At 46.4% G+C, this 15,495-nt stretch overlaps 1 non-coding gene across 1 annotated transcript; it reads left to right on the forward strand.

Moving 5' to 3' along the window:
* On the forward strand, positions 13,198-13,269 carry TRNAD-GUC. The gene has a single exon. It is a non-coding gene; the product is annotated as a tRNA-Asp (tRNA).

Raw genomic sequence — 15,495 nt, forward strand, 5'->3', positions numbered from 1 at the left:
TTAGAAGGGTTGTCACAAAATTAGAATTAAAATACTGGGAGTATGAATCCCAGGTCGTCTCCCAACGAGTTGCAGAAATATGTGCTATTTTATTAATCAGAAGTTTTCTAAAAATGGTTTGAGTTGATAAACAGGAAATTAAATCAGAGAATTTATGTAATTTAAATAAAAACCTTGACTGGGAGTAGATTAGTTAGAAACCCTATCCTTGATAGAGTTCTCCCAAGATTAAAATGATAATTGAAGGTTATTCTGCTAAGTTATCCTTTACTAGGTAGAGGAAAGTCAAGCAAGTTGGAAGGCAATTTCTATTCACAAGTCCCAATCCTCTCCCTTGGGAAGGACTAGTGTCAGTGACTAGAGGGCGATCCAACAATAAACACAATTACAATTTTTCTCTTGAGTATTCCAACTCAAGGTTCTCCTTTCAATCATCTCCCAATCAAGTATGGAACTACTCGCTCATTATGGATGTAAATTTCGCAAAATAAGGAAGGGAAATATTGAAAGACATGATAAATAATAATCAAGGAAACCAATTAAAAATAAAAATAATTCTTGTATTAATAAATTCTAAAAATAATCCAATAGTAACTCTGAATAATTTAAGGACATGGAAGAGTAAGTGACAAGTAAGGAAACAAACTAGAATGACGAAGTCTTGACGGAAGTAATAACTCTTCTCAATATCCCAATCCAAAAAGCAATAAAATCAAAATCCTAAGAACTATGAATGTGTAGAGAGAAAACCTAGAGGAGGAGTAAAATCAGATCTAAAACTAAAATTATGCGGAATAAATGTTGTGTCCTCGTCTCTGCATGTTCCCTGGCTCTAATATGCTCTTCTGGGCCGAAAACTGGGTCAAAACAGGGCCCAAAATCGCCCCCAGCGAATTCTGCAGATTCAGCAGATCGAGCACGTCACGCGATCGCGTCATTCACGCGTTCGCGTCATCCGGCGTTTTGCCTTGCCACGTGTGCGCGTCTTCCATGCCTTCGCGTCACTTGTGCAGTTTCCAATCTGCGCGGTCGCGTGAGCCATGCGTCTGCGTCATTTCTCGCTGGTCATCTCCTCAATTTCTTGTGTTCCTTCCATTTTTGCAAGCTTCCTTTCTAATCTCTAAGTCATTCATGCCCTATAAAGCCTGAAACACTTAACACACAGATCATGGCATCGAATGGAATAAAGGAGAATTAAAATACAAAATTAAAAATCTCTAGGAAGCAAGTTTTCAACCATAAAGTATTTTTATGAAGGAATTATAAATGCATGCTAATCAGATGAATAAGTGGGTAAAGATTTGATAAAACCGCACAATTAAGCACAATATAAACCATAAAATAGTGGTTTATCAACGACGAAACCCCATAATCATGGGAGCAACCCCTTTTCACCACTCCATTCTCGAGGTCCAGCTGCAGAAACATTTCGACAAGCCAACGGACATGAGATACGACAGAACCCATGACCCCCAGGAACACCTAACGGCCTTTGAGGCTAGGATGAACCTGGAGGGTGTGGGCGACGAGGTGAGATGTCGCACTTTTCCCGTGACCCTGGCAGGACCGGCAATTCGATGGTTCAACGCTCTCCCTTAAGGGTCCGTGACGACTTTCACGGACATAACTCGTGGCTTTCTAGCACAATTTACCACGCGTATTTCCAAAGTCAAGTACCCGATCAACCTTCTAGGGGTGACCCGAAGAAGTGGGGAATCGACCAGGAAGTATCTTGACAGGTTCAACGACAAATGCCTAGAGATTGACGGCTTGACCGACTTAGTGGCCAACTAGTGTCTAACAAACAGGCTGTTGAATGAAGACTTCAGAAAATACCTCACTACCAAACCTGTGTTGACCATGCAGGAAATTCAAAATATGGCGAGAGAGTACATCAACGACCAGGAGGTCAACCAAGTGGTGGCGGCCAACAAACGGCAGCCCGCCCATCTTCCTACTCGCACATCCTAGAAACGGGGAAAGGCCCAAGGAGCACTCCAAGGATGGTGGGCCGACTAAACCCTTCAAACCGTTCCCCCAAGTAGGAAAGTTCATGAACTATACCCTTCTGACGGCCCCGATCGTTGAGGTGTACCAACAGATAGCCACAAAGACATCTTGTCGAAGCCTCGCCAGCTCAAGGACAGAACTGGCAGAAACAAGAATCTCTACCGTGACTACCACAAAGGTTTCGGCTATAAAATCCAAGATTGCTTTGACTTGAAGGACGCTTTAGAATAGGCAATTCGTGAAGGCAAACTGGTGGAGTTCTTAAAGTTCATAAAAGAACCCAAGAGGCGAGAGCGCGACCGATCTGACGACGACAAAAGCATGTTGTGAAGCCAAGGCAAGAGCCCGAAGAAGACAACGACTGCAGCCTCATTGCCGTGAATGTCGTAGTCGGAAGGGACGTAGCACCGAGATCGAAGTTGGCAGCAAAGAAAGACGCTAAGGTTATGGCCATATCATCAACTAACCATGGACCCTCCCTCAGGAAAACCCCAACGATATCATTCGGACCGGAGGACCAATGGTTCTACGACACACCGGAGAACCCTGCCATGGTAATCACGGCAAGAATGGAAACAGTTTTGGTCAAGCGAATTCTCGTTGACACCGGCACCGACTCTAACATTATGTTCCGAAACGTGTTTGACGCTCTGGGCTCCCACGAGCTGACTTAAAAACTCATCAGCACGAGGTGGTCGGCCTAGGAGATAATTTTATAAAACCTGACGGGATAGTCTCCCTCCCGATCTCCATAGGAGGATGGCAAGGAAAGAGGTCGCTAATGGTGGAGTTTTTCGTTCTGAGGGGCTCTACGGCTTACAACCTCATCTTGGGGAGGAAAACAATCAACGAGTTCTATGCGGTAATATGTACTAAGCTGCTGATAATGAAGTTTGTAGCCGACGATGGATCGGTGGGATCCATCAAGGGAGACCTGGAAACAGAGGTCGCGTGCGACAATGTCAGTCTCTCCCTAAGGAAAAAGTCAAAGGAAGCGTCTGGGGTCTTCCTAGCCAATTTGGACGCTAGGATTGATGACAAACCGAGACCAAAGCCTGAAGGAGATCTGGAAAAGTTTAGGGTTAGGGATTCGGAGGACAAGTTCACTTTCGTGAATAGAAACCTCCCCCACAACCTGAAAGAGCCTTTGATAGAGATGATTTGAGCAAATGGAGACTTGTTTGCTTGGACACCAGCCGACATGCCGGGATCGACCTCCAGTTCATATCACATCACCTGGCCGTGAAGGCAGATGCAAAGCCCGTAGCCCAAAGACAAAAGAAGATGTCCCAGGAGAGAGCCAACGAGGTGGCCAAGCAGACAACCAGCTTGTTAGAAGCAAGATTCATCCGGGAACTAGACTACTCGACCTGGCTGTCGAACGTAGTACTGGTTAAGAAGGCCAACGGGAAGTGGAGGATGTGTGTAGACTACTCGGACCTAAGGACTCGTTTCCCCTCCCCAACATTGATGTTTTAGTGAACGCGGCCGCGGGATATTGTTTTCTGAGTTTCATGGACGCATACTCTGGTTATAACCAGATACCGATGCACCGGCTAGACGAAGAAAAAACGGCCTTTATAACGCCAGGTGGCACTTACTGCTACAGGGTAATGCCATTCGTTTTAAAGAATGCGGGAGCGACTTATCAAAGGTTGATGAGCAAAGTTTTCAGCGACCTTACCGGGAAGTTGGTAGAGGTGTACGTGGATGACATCCTGGTAAAGACCAACCAATCGAAAGACCTAGTTGGTAACCTAAAGACTGTGTTTGCGTCCTTTTGACGACACAATATGAGGCTTAACCCCCTCAAGTGCGCTTTTGCCATAAAGACCGGGAAGTTCCTGGGTTTCATGATAACCCAGAGGGGAGTTGAAGCCAACCCTGAGAAGTACGAGGCAATTTTGCGAATGACGAGCCCGGGATGCATCAAGGACGTGCAGAGGTTGGCCAGAAGACTCACAGTCCTATCCCGTTTTCTCGGCGCGTCGGCGGCCAAAGCCCTTCCATTCTTTAGCTTGATGAAAAAAGGAATAGCTTTTGAGTGGACTCCAGCATGCAAAGAGGCTTTCAACCACTTCAAAAGCATACTCTCGGCACCCCCAGTTCTCGGCAAGCACAAGGATGGTGAGACGCTGTTTCTGTACTTGGAAGTAACGGATGAAGCCTTGGCAGCCATTTTGGTACAAGAGGAGGGAAAAATCCAACAGCCGATCTACTTTGTTAGCAAAGCACTGCAAGGGGCAGAGTTAAGATAAAGTAAATTTGAAAAGCTAGCATATGCGCTCTTGACCTCGTCCCAAAGGTTGCGGCAATAGTTCCAAGGACATCGGGTAATCGTCAGAACGGATCAGGCGATCCGCCAAGTCTTGCAAAAACCGGACCTGGCTGGATGAATGATGACTTGGGCAGTCGAGCTATCTCAATATGATCTGCAATATGAGCCCAGACACGCAATTAAAGCCCAGGCAATGGCTGATTTCCTGGTGGAAGTAACTGGCGAGAAACGACCCTCACGAGATCCCGAACACGCAGTGGAAACTCCATGTGGACGGAGCTTCCAACCAAACGTTCGGGGTAGCAGGGATAATCCTAGAAGGCCCGACCAGAATGGTATATGAGCTTTCCATCAAGTTCGAGTTCTAGGTCTCTAACAACCAAGCAAAATATGAAGCCCTCATTGGTGGCCTGCTCTTAGCAAAAGAAGTCGGGGCGACCAAAGTGGAGGTAAACAGCGACTTCCAAGTCGTCACGTCCCAAATCAATGGAACATATCAAGCCAGGGACTCCTTGCTGCAAAAATACTTGGAAAGGGTAAAAAATTTGACTGAAGAATTTGACGAGGTCGTGGTGCAGCACGTTCCAAGAGAAAGAAATACCCGAGCTGACCTCCTGTCAAAGTTGGCGAGCATGAAACCGGGCACAGAAAACTGATCCCTAATCCAAGGACTAGTAAAGGAACCAATGGTCACTTTACATATAACCCAAGCAGCCGACATCCCCTCATGGATGGATCCAATTACCGACTTCTTGGAGAAGGGGACACTCCCTGAGGATGAGAAGGCTTCGAAGGTGGTGAGGAGGGAAGCGGCCAAGTACGTGATAGTACAGGGCCAACTATTCAAGAGGGGACTAAACCAACCCCTGTTGAAATGCCTATGCCCCGACCAAAGGGACTATGTCTTAAGAGAAGTCCATGAGGGGTGCTGCGGCCACCACATCGGTGGAAAGGCTTTAGCCCGGAAGCTCGTCATGGCTGGTTACTATTGGCCCTCGATGATGGCGGACTCCCAAGAATTCATGAAAAGATGCAAAAAGTGCCAGGAAAATGCCAACTTCTATAGGACCTCAGCAATAGAATTGAGTTTGCTTTTGGCCCCCGACCTTTCAGCCAGTGGGGGGTTGACCTTCTGGGGCACTTCCCGGTAGGCCTCGGACAGATCAAATACCTTATCGTGACCATTGACTACTACACCAAGTGGGTTGAGACGAAGGTCCTGGCCAGCATATCGTCAGCAAATTGCCAAAAATTCATGTGGCGGCAAGTGATCTCCCGGTTTGGAATCCCGGAGGTCGTGATATCGGATAATGGGGCACAGTTTGCAGACAAGAAATTTGGTGAGTTCCTTATCGGCCTAGGGATAAAACAAAGGTTCTCGTCAGTAGAGCACCCGCAGACCAATGGCCAAGCGAAAGCAGCAAGTAAAGTCATCCTCCAAGGCCTTAAGAAACGACTTGACTAGAAGAAGGGAGCATGGGCAGACGAACTCACATCAGTTTTATGGTCCTACAGGATGACACCACAATCCTCCACCGGGGATACGCCTTTTCGGCTTACCTACGGGGTCGATGCAGTGATCCCTGTGAAAGTGGGAGAACCGAGCCCACGACTACTCCTTGACGGAGTCAAGGAAGCAGTGGAGAAGGATCTGGTTGACGAGACCAGGGAGATGACCCACTTGTCAGAAACGGCGTTAAAGCAGAGAATAGCCCTGTGGTACAACATCAAAGTTCTAAAAAGGAGTTTTGAACCAAACGACCTGATCCTACGACGCACGTTGGCCTGCAGACCCCCGGAGAAGGGAAGCTAGCAGCCAACTGAGAAGGCCCATACCGGGTAAAAAAAGTAGTCGGCATCGGAGCATATAAGCTAGAGCGACTGGACAGAAAGGAGGAACCCAGAACGTGGAACGTAGGGAACTTAAAAAGATTCTACTCTTAGAAGCCTCAGCGGACCCGGCGGCCAGCCGGTACCCCGATTTAGTAACACCCATCTCGTTTCATGTTCACTTGCCATTATTTACTTACCTTGTTTGTTTAGTTCATGAACTCAGCATGCTCTAATTACACTTTGTTGAATTTTACGCTTTGTTGAATTTTAATCATTTCTTTCTTATTTCTGACTTACTGCCTTTAATACATCATTCAGTTATTTTAACCGGTCAGTTCGATAAGATTGCGGCATCATGGGACTGATCACCCCGGGAGCCATCAAAATCGTGAAGCACCACACTGAACAGCTACGAAAATATGGCCATAATCCAAATGCTTAAACATAAAAGCCACTGGTTGGCTTCGTTTGTTGTCAGCATTTGACAAAACGGTAAATTGTTTTACATAAAACTACAAACTACTAGTTCAAAGTACATAACACAAAGCCACAACGGCAAAAGAGATAATACAAAATCCACAAGTCTTTACATTTCACTTCTTCGAGAGGTCGACAATCTTACCATCCTTGATGGTCTTGAAGGCGCTAACGGGCGAGACATCAAAGTCGGGAGCCAACAGCTTCACCTGCGCTTTAATCGCCTCCTCGGTGGCCCCAATGGAATTCCGGGCATGCTTCACAGTCTCCTTGTTTTTCTTCTTCAGTTCGGCAACCTCAACCTTAGCGGCATTTGCCAACGAGACAGCATTGTCGCGCTCCTTCTCCAACTCCTTCACCCGACCTTGAGCAACGTTGAGTTGACCCTTCAGAGTAAGCTCTCGCTTGGTAAATCGGGCAACTGTCACATCAGAAGTCTTCACCTTTTCTTCAGAAGTAGCCAGCTGCGCCTGCAGTAACTTCACTTTGATTTTTAACTTCTCCGCTTTCCTTGCTATGGTGGCAGCCCGGAGCAAGGTGCGATACACCCACTTGGCTTGGGAGGCAAGATCCCCACCATGAAAGAAGTCCTCTGTGCCGGGTAGGAGTTGGGAGTCAATAAAGTTTCCGGCATCAAAGTTCTTCTCCATTACGGTGAGAACTCCCTCAAGGCTCGAGGTCGGTTTCCTTTTCCTCAGATTATCAACGACGACGACCTTGGGTCCCGCCCCCTTTCCTCGACCTCTGGCCGGGGGATCGGACCGGTTCTTGTACCGACCACCTCCCCTTGGGGAGGTTGGGATTATACTTCAGCAACAGGGGAATGCGGCGCCTCATTGGCATGTGTGGTGGAGCTATCATCGCTGTCCCCAGGGAGGAACATCGAAAACCAGTTGTCAAGTCTGACCTGTTTGCCAGCCATTGACACTGAAACAAGGAAACACATAAGAGCTCGTTAAGTGGGATGCTAAATAAATAAATAAGTTGAGCATTAGAAATCAGGAAGCTACGACCAGCCGACTACTCATCTATGTAACCCATACCCATCTCGGGATCACCCATAAGAAGGTGTGGGTTAACGTTATTTTTGCCAAAAATAGCCAATAGTACATTGGCAACCTTTTTATTCTGTGGGGTCAGGCATTTGTAAGTCACTTTTGTGAATGCATTGGCCTCGGCCCCAAAGCTCCAGTAAGTCGGGATGTGGCGTTCTCCCTCCAAAGTTAACCAGAAGGGATACTGACCTTTGACGAATGGATTTTTGATGGTTTAGAATTTCACAAATGAAATCTCGTTGAAGTATAGTCTCTAAACCAACAATAATCCTTTCATGCAAAAATTTGTTTGTCACAAGTACAAACACCTAAAATCTATAAACCGAAGTATTGGACCTCGGGTCGTTCTGAATTACCTCTTATTGAATTGAAAGAAAATGGAATGAACAATAGTAGATCTACAACAAAACATAAGAACAACATAGAGGAAATTACAATCAAAGGAATAGAAAAAGATTGAAGGTAACTACGAGGAATTGAGAGATAGAAGTAGAAGAACATGAATCTAAATCTAGACCTAAGAACTAAACCTAATCCTAATCCTAATTCTAGAGAGAAGTGAGAGCTTCTCTCTCTAGAAACTAACTCTCAAAACTACACTCACTAAAAAGTGATTAGTTTCAAGTCATCAAAATCCTAAGTGATAATGATGATGATGATGCCTTCCCCTTAATCCTTCATCCTTTTATTCCTTCCCCTTATCAATTTGGCGCCAAAAATGGGTTCAGAAACCCTCTCAAATCGCTAGGCACATGTTGCATTAATGAGGTCATGTGCCAGCATTGGCGCGTGCGCGCATGGTACGCGTGCGCGTCCCTGGTCGATTCTGCAATGTGCGCGCGAGCGCCTTGTGCGCGTGCGCGTGCATGGCTGACTTTGCTTCTTTGACTTTTTATGCTTCTCTCCACTTGTATGCTTCCTTCCTTGCTTCCTCTGATCCATGCCTAGCCTATTTCAACCTGAGGTTACTAGCAAACACATCAAGGCATCTTATGGAATCAAACAGAAACTAGAATTCACCAAAATAAGGCTTAAAAAGCATGTTTTTACACTTAAGCACAATTATGGAAGAGATAACAAAACCATGCTAATTCTTAGGCTAAATGTGACAAAAGGTTATCAAAATGTTCTAAATTCAATACAAAACAAACCGTCAAATTGGAGTTTGTCAATTGCCTTAATTTCTGTGAATTCTGCAACAACAAAAATATAAAATCAATCCACCCAATCATCCCTAAAGTAGCGACAACCTTAAGCTTTTATTCACTATCCTTCAATCTTACTTTTAAGCTTGTAATTTTTCTCCTAGTCCAAGTCCAAACCACAATTGTATTGAATTGTCAAAAGAGTTCAAACTTGCAAGATTATAGATAATATGGGTGAACACATGTGATTGAACTTTTGAACCCTCACCGGATGTGTATCCGCTCTATTCACTCAAGTGTTTAAGGGTTAATTCACTCAATTCTCTTCTAATCATGTTTTCCAAAATTTGATTTTCTTCTAACAATCAACATTTATTCAATGCATGCATACATTCATCATGAGGTCTTTCATTTAGGTTGTAATGGGGTTAGGGTCAAGGTAGGATCATTTATGGTCAAGTGGGCTAGGATTTGAATCTTTGATTAGCATAGACTTTCCCACCCAACCTATCTAATGACCTATACAAATGCGAGCTATTCTAACTACCCATTCTTCACTTTTTCTTACATACTCATGCATTTTCTTCTCATTTCTCAACACTTATGCATTGATTCTTAGTGAGCTTCACTTTGGGCATTTTGTCCCCTTTATTGCTTTTCTTTTTTTTTCCTATACACAATTTTTTTTTCTTTTCTTTTCATCATCATTTTTTTTTCTTTATATGTATGATTTTTTTTTTCTTTCAAACTAAATACGAGAACATCAATGCATAAGGTCTCTACATTTAATCAATACATGAACATGTGCCCAATTCCTAAACATAAAAGTGTATTGCCCCCTTTTTATCCCATCCAATGTTCCCAAGTCTCACCAACTTTGAATAATAAAACACTCTCACTAGCCTAAGCCAATCAAGGATCCAAACAATGAACTAAAAACAAAGATAAACAAAGTGTATAAAAAAAAAGAATCCAACTAAAAGTACGGAATCTATCATCCAAAACATCTAAAAATATCCAAAAGCATCCAATAATATCTAGAAGCATCAAAATATCTAAAATCCAAAATAAGCAATAAAAGTATCCAAAGCAAACTAGAAATGCAAATGCATCAAAATATATACAAGGATGTGCAAAATGAGATAACTAGGCCGAAAAAGTTCACCGGTTCCCAAATAATGCTACCGGTGCCCTCCCCACACTTAAAACCAAGCATCGTCCTCGATGCTAAACCGGAGGATCAGTGGGAGGTACAACGATAGGCTCTGGCTCTAACTGTGGCTGTGGGACCGGCTGAGTCTCCTGTGTCTGAGGTGGTGCCTCCATGTGTGCTGGCTCTGTAGTGTCAGGGGCATCCTGCTGAGCTGGTGCCTCCGCGTCCTCCTCCTGATGATCCTACTCATCGGAGGCCAGAGAATCGGGAAGCGGAGGTAGCTCAACGCCCAGAGAGATAAGGGCCTGGTCCATCCGATCCAAACGGCGTCTGACATGGTGTCGCTCTCGCTCTAAGAACCGGAAGAGACGCTGGACCAGGAGATAGGTAGGCTCAGGTGCTGCTGGAGGGCCTGTAGATGATGAAGGAGCTGCGGTCGTAGAGGATGATGGGCCAGCTGTAGGGGCTGGTGGTGAAGGTGTCCCTATGACAGCCCTAGCCCGAGAGCGGCGGCTAGCAGGTGGCTTCTCGTGCACCCAAACACCCCAGGGGATAGTAATCTCCCTGTCATCTGCATCAGCTGGTGGGGGTCGCACATCATCATCGGACCACGGGACATCAGCCAGGGCTGCCATACTCGTGACCAATGTAGGAAACGGAAGTAGGCCACGAATATGCGCTCGCCACATGCACTGTCGGATAAGTCTAGGGAAGGAGACATCCTTCCATTCCATAACACACCCGATCAGCAGAAGCATCTCCATGGGGACCTCAGAAAAGTGGGTGGTAGGCAGGACGTAGTGGGTGAAGATCATCTGCCAAGTCCTGGCCTCCCTAGTCAAATGAGTGAATAACATCCCCTTTGGCTTGGTGTTGCTCGCATCCATAACCCATGAAGCCTCCGGTATCCCAATCACGCGCCGAAGCGCCTCATAATCAAAAGTCATGGTATGGATGGCTATCTCAGCCTGATGATGGGCACACTGGTCATGCGGGATGTGTCGGCAATGTAATGCCTCCCCAATGGCGGCCTCGGTGAGCATAATCTCTCTACCCCTCAGCTGAACTGAATCCAAGGTCGGACGGAAGAAGTTGCAGTAGAATTCCTTCACCCAAGATATATTAATGTCACCCAAATCCCGGTCAACAAAGTCAATACCTAACTCAAGGATCCGACCATTAATGCGCCGTCTCACATCATTAGGTAGGAGCAACTTCTTCTCAATATTTAGCTTCGTGGTTCGATATCTAGAGAACCGAAGCTCACAGTAGAGATTGGGGAATTTGCCAGGATTGGTAGAAGGCAACTGCTGATTCTCTTTATCCTCGTCCTGCAATGGATTCCTAGCATAGTTCTTGTAGATGGAAGGAATGGAGGGGGTAGAGTGTTTTCTCTTCTTGGAGGCGGTGGCTATGGCTTTGCCTTTATCCGTCATCCTAAAAAAGGTGATAGAATATATAAAACATTTAGCATGTAACAAAAAAAAAATGGTCAGGTCATAACAGACAAAGAACAATCATGATGTTGCAATGAATATGCAAAAGTGAACAAGTAAACCAAAAATTGCAAGCTTCATTAAAGTCAACAACTCACATTCACCAGGCAATAATATCATCATATAGTTGAAGGAATTTGTTAAAGATGGTTAAAGGTGAGTGGAAGTGGAAAGGTGAAAGGAGTTAGTAAGTTAGAAAAGTAGGCGAGTGATATGATGATATTTATGCGTAATGAAAAGAAAAGTTGTGGTTTATGTTCACGATGATTTTGCAAATCCGAGAAGTCAAAAAGGAAACGGAGATTATGCCCAAAACTGAAATAAAGATCAAAATGAAACTAATTTCTTTGAAAATCGGGCAGCATTCCGGCTTAAAATTGGACGTTCCCGGATAGCAAAATAGCATAATTGGCATGGAGAACAACATCAATTAGGCAAAGTAGTGGTTGTATGACATTCAGTCGACAAGGAATGCATAAAAACAATCCAAAATCAGCATACAACATTCAGAGAAACAGACAGCGAGTAAGCACATACGGAGCACTTATCAGGCCTAGAATCCTCTATCCAGCCCTAGCTACCTAACCGCAATTATTTCTATCTAACCTAACATGCAAAATTGGAATTTAGCTAATTAACATGAAATTCTAGGAAGTAACATAATTGAACAAATAAAAAGGGAAAATAGAAACAGAGATAGCAGAAATGGAGCAGGAACCTGGGAGCCGGGAAAACTGAAAATGGAAAAGGGGGGAACGACGATAGGGCAGCAGAGACAGATTGGCACCGCCGTGAACGGTGGCGCGGTGGTTCGAGAAACTGAAGGGTGGAGGGACGGCGATGGTGAGAGGGTGAGTCGGTCAGAGGAGTAAGAGAGAAGGGAAGAGAGAGAGAGAAAGGCGGTGATGGTGGCGCGGAGGCGGAGACGGTGGCGCGGTGGGAGTTCGGCCGGGAAGAGGAAGAGAGGAGTGAGAGAGAGAGAGAATGGGTGGTGGTGAGAGGGGGAAGAGAAGGTGATGATGAGGGGGGGCGAGTCGCCGACGGTGAAGATGGCGCGGCGGCGGCCGGTGTTGCTGCTGCGATGACAGTTGGGGCGAGGAGAAGAAGAAGATGAGGTTGGAGGTTGGGGTGCGCGACTGCGCAGTGTGCTTCGCGAGCTAGGGTTATCCCTATTTTTGAATTGGCACGCGCGCGCACCTTGCGCGTCCGCGCCCATTGAGAGAATGTGGACCCTACGCGTGCGCGTACAACGCGCTTAAGCGGGGATGAGCAGAAAGAGGAAAGGACGCGTGCGCGTACCGTGCGCGCACGCGTGCATGGAGTTGGGCCAGGGGCTTAGAGTTGGCCCAACTCAGGCCTAACTCTCTGGAGAATGGCCTGGGAGTCGCGCCACGAGGTTTGCACGCACGCGGCATATACGCGTCCGCGTGAATTGAGGGGGATGGAGATCCACGCGTGAGCGTACAGTGCGCGCTAACGTGGGGTGGCATATGAGGCAGGGGCGCGTGCGCGTACCATGCGCGCACGCGTACATGAGATTGGGCCTTAGGCTTAGAATGGGCTTGAGGCACGCCCAACTCTCTAGTCCATGGCCTAGTTTGGTGGCACCACGCAAGGACGTGCGCGCGGCAAGTGCGCGTCCGCGTACATTGACGAATTAGTGAAATGGCGCGCTGGCGCGATGCGTGCGCTCGCGCAGATGGGGTTGGGCCTGGGGTCTAGAGCTAGCCCAGAAATGGCTTAACTCTCTGTCGTTGTAGTATAGTGGTGAGTATTCCCGCCTGTCACGCGGGTGACCCGGGTTCGATCCCCGGCAACGGTGCCATTTTGACGAATGGATTTTTGATGGTTTAGAATTTCACAAATGAAATCTCGTTGAAGTATAGTCTCTAAACCAACAATAATCCTTTCATGCAAAAATTTGTTTGTCACAAGTACAAACCCCTAAAATCTATAAACCGAAGTATTGGACCTCGGGTCGTTCTCCCTAGTATAAGAACAACATAGAGGAAATTACAATCAAAGGAATAGAAAAAGATTGAAGGTAACTACGAGGAATTGAGAGATAGAAGTAGAAGAACATGAATCTAAATCTAGACCTAAGAACTAAACCTAATCCTAATCCTAATTCTAGAGAGAAGTGAGAGCTTCTCTCTCTAGAAACTAATTCTCAAAACTACACTCACTAAAAAGTGATTAGTTTCAAGTCATCAAAATCCTAAGTGATAATGATGATGATGATGCCTTCCCCTTAATCCTTCATCCTTTTTTTCCTTTTCAACAGGCCGCACTTTAAAGTACTTCTCTTTGAAACCATGAAAAGAGTCTTTGAACAACCCGAAAATCCATCTACCCTGGGCCGTCCGGAAAGACATGTAACCCTTCTTGGCTTTCCCTTCCTTGGAGGGGTTCGTCAAGACAAAAAATCACAAGAAAACCTCCACTGAAACCGGTAGTTCGAGATATTCGTAGACCATCTCGAAGCATCGGATGGAGGCCCAACTGTTCGGGTGTAGCTGCGACGGCTTCACGTCACATCAGTTCAGTAGCACCAGTTGGAAGGGGGGGAAGGGCATGCGAACCCCCAGGCTGGTGAACATCACTTTGTACAACCAGATCCAATCAACAACCCGGGGGTGTTTAGATTAAGGTGGCATATTCGTTCCCGGTCCGTGGGAACAAACACGTCGTAGTGATCCTCCTCGGGACCTCCCCTGCACAACTGGTCGGTTTGACGAAACTTCGTGAGCTCCTCCAGAGTTATTTGCGAAGGAGTACCCTTCACATCTGATGTCACCCAGGCATACCGGTCCACAGGAGCCCTCGTAACAGGACGCTGTGCCATACCTACAGTGGGGGCACCACTTAGTCAATGAGTTCGGTAGGTCGGAGAACCGGGTAAGCCAGAACTAGCACTACGTGTCACAGTAAGTCTATCTACAGTTAAGCAAAATGAAAAAGGGCTAGAAATACGGTGGTAACCCCCCCTAAAAGCCTAGCTAAACAACGGCGTAATCCAAACAGATAGGCATACACAACCTATGAACTACAAAAGCAAAGCAGTGGCAACAACAACAATAGCGGCATTGGGATTGAGAAAGAAGTGCTTACCAGAAAAATTGTTGTCAAGAAAAGTTGGAAAAATCTAAGGGAATGCAGTTGAATTGGAAGCAGAGCAAGGCAATAGAATCTAGAGGGCTTGAAAGGGAGAATGAGAAGGAGCAGCGCAGGAGTAATTGAGAAATGAGAAAATGGAACGCGAAAGTGGGGGGAAAAAACTGGAAACTGAGGAATAACTGCCACTATAGGGAAGCGCGAAAGTCAGGGGTATAACAGACTTTTTCCCCAAGCTTTCAAATCAGTCATAATGGCATTAATGATAAGCACGGAGAACGAGGCGACGAATGACACTCCTTCGAAACGGATGAAACTCACTCGCGCGTAGGGGGCACGTCCCTATCACGAGCGGCTGACCCTGCGAGGACCCAACCAAAGAGAAAGTAGAATAGAACGCGCCAACAACGGCGTTCACGACCGTAGCTAGCGCGTTGGGGACACTGTTTCTGGCCCAGCCCAGCTGGTCCAATGTCCCGGCCCGTTCGGCCGACCCGACGGGTATACAAAACCCGAATCGGGAGGGAACCCAAGACACTTCCTCCCCTCCCGCAAGGTATATGACAGCTAGGAAAGGAAGTTTCCTGGAAGGTGGATCTGATCCCGAAGGACCCGCCCTAGGTGCAGACTATATAAGGGGAGGGCCCTACCCCTCCCCCGAGGTACGTCACCTAACCCTCACTTTTTCTGCCACATTGTACGGATTCTGACTTGAACGTCGGAGTCCCTTTTGCAGGTGGCTCCCCCCTCATCACACCATCAGCCCGGGAGATCGTGAAACTCCTTTCCTCTCTCTTCAACGTTTGCCCGGGAGGTCCAATCACGCACGAGCAACCCACATCCGGGTCCCCTGTCCCCCCGTATACACAGCATCTCCGACCCGTTTAGGAACCAACCGACCGAACAAAAAATTATTTTACTAAATATAACTATT

The sequence above is a fragment of the Arachis ipaensis genome, chromosome B01 (assembly GCF_000816755.2).
Source record: "Arachis ipaensis cultivar K30076 chromosome B01, Araip1.1, whole genome shotgun sequence".
NCBI classification, from domain to species: domain Eukaryota; kingdom Viridiplantae; phylum Streptophyta; class Magnoliopsida; order Fabales; family Fabaceae; genus Arachis; species Arachis ipaensis.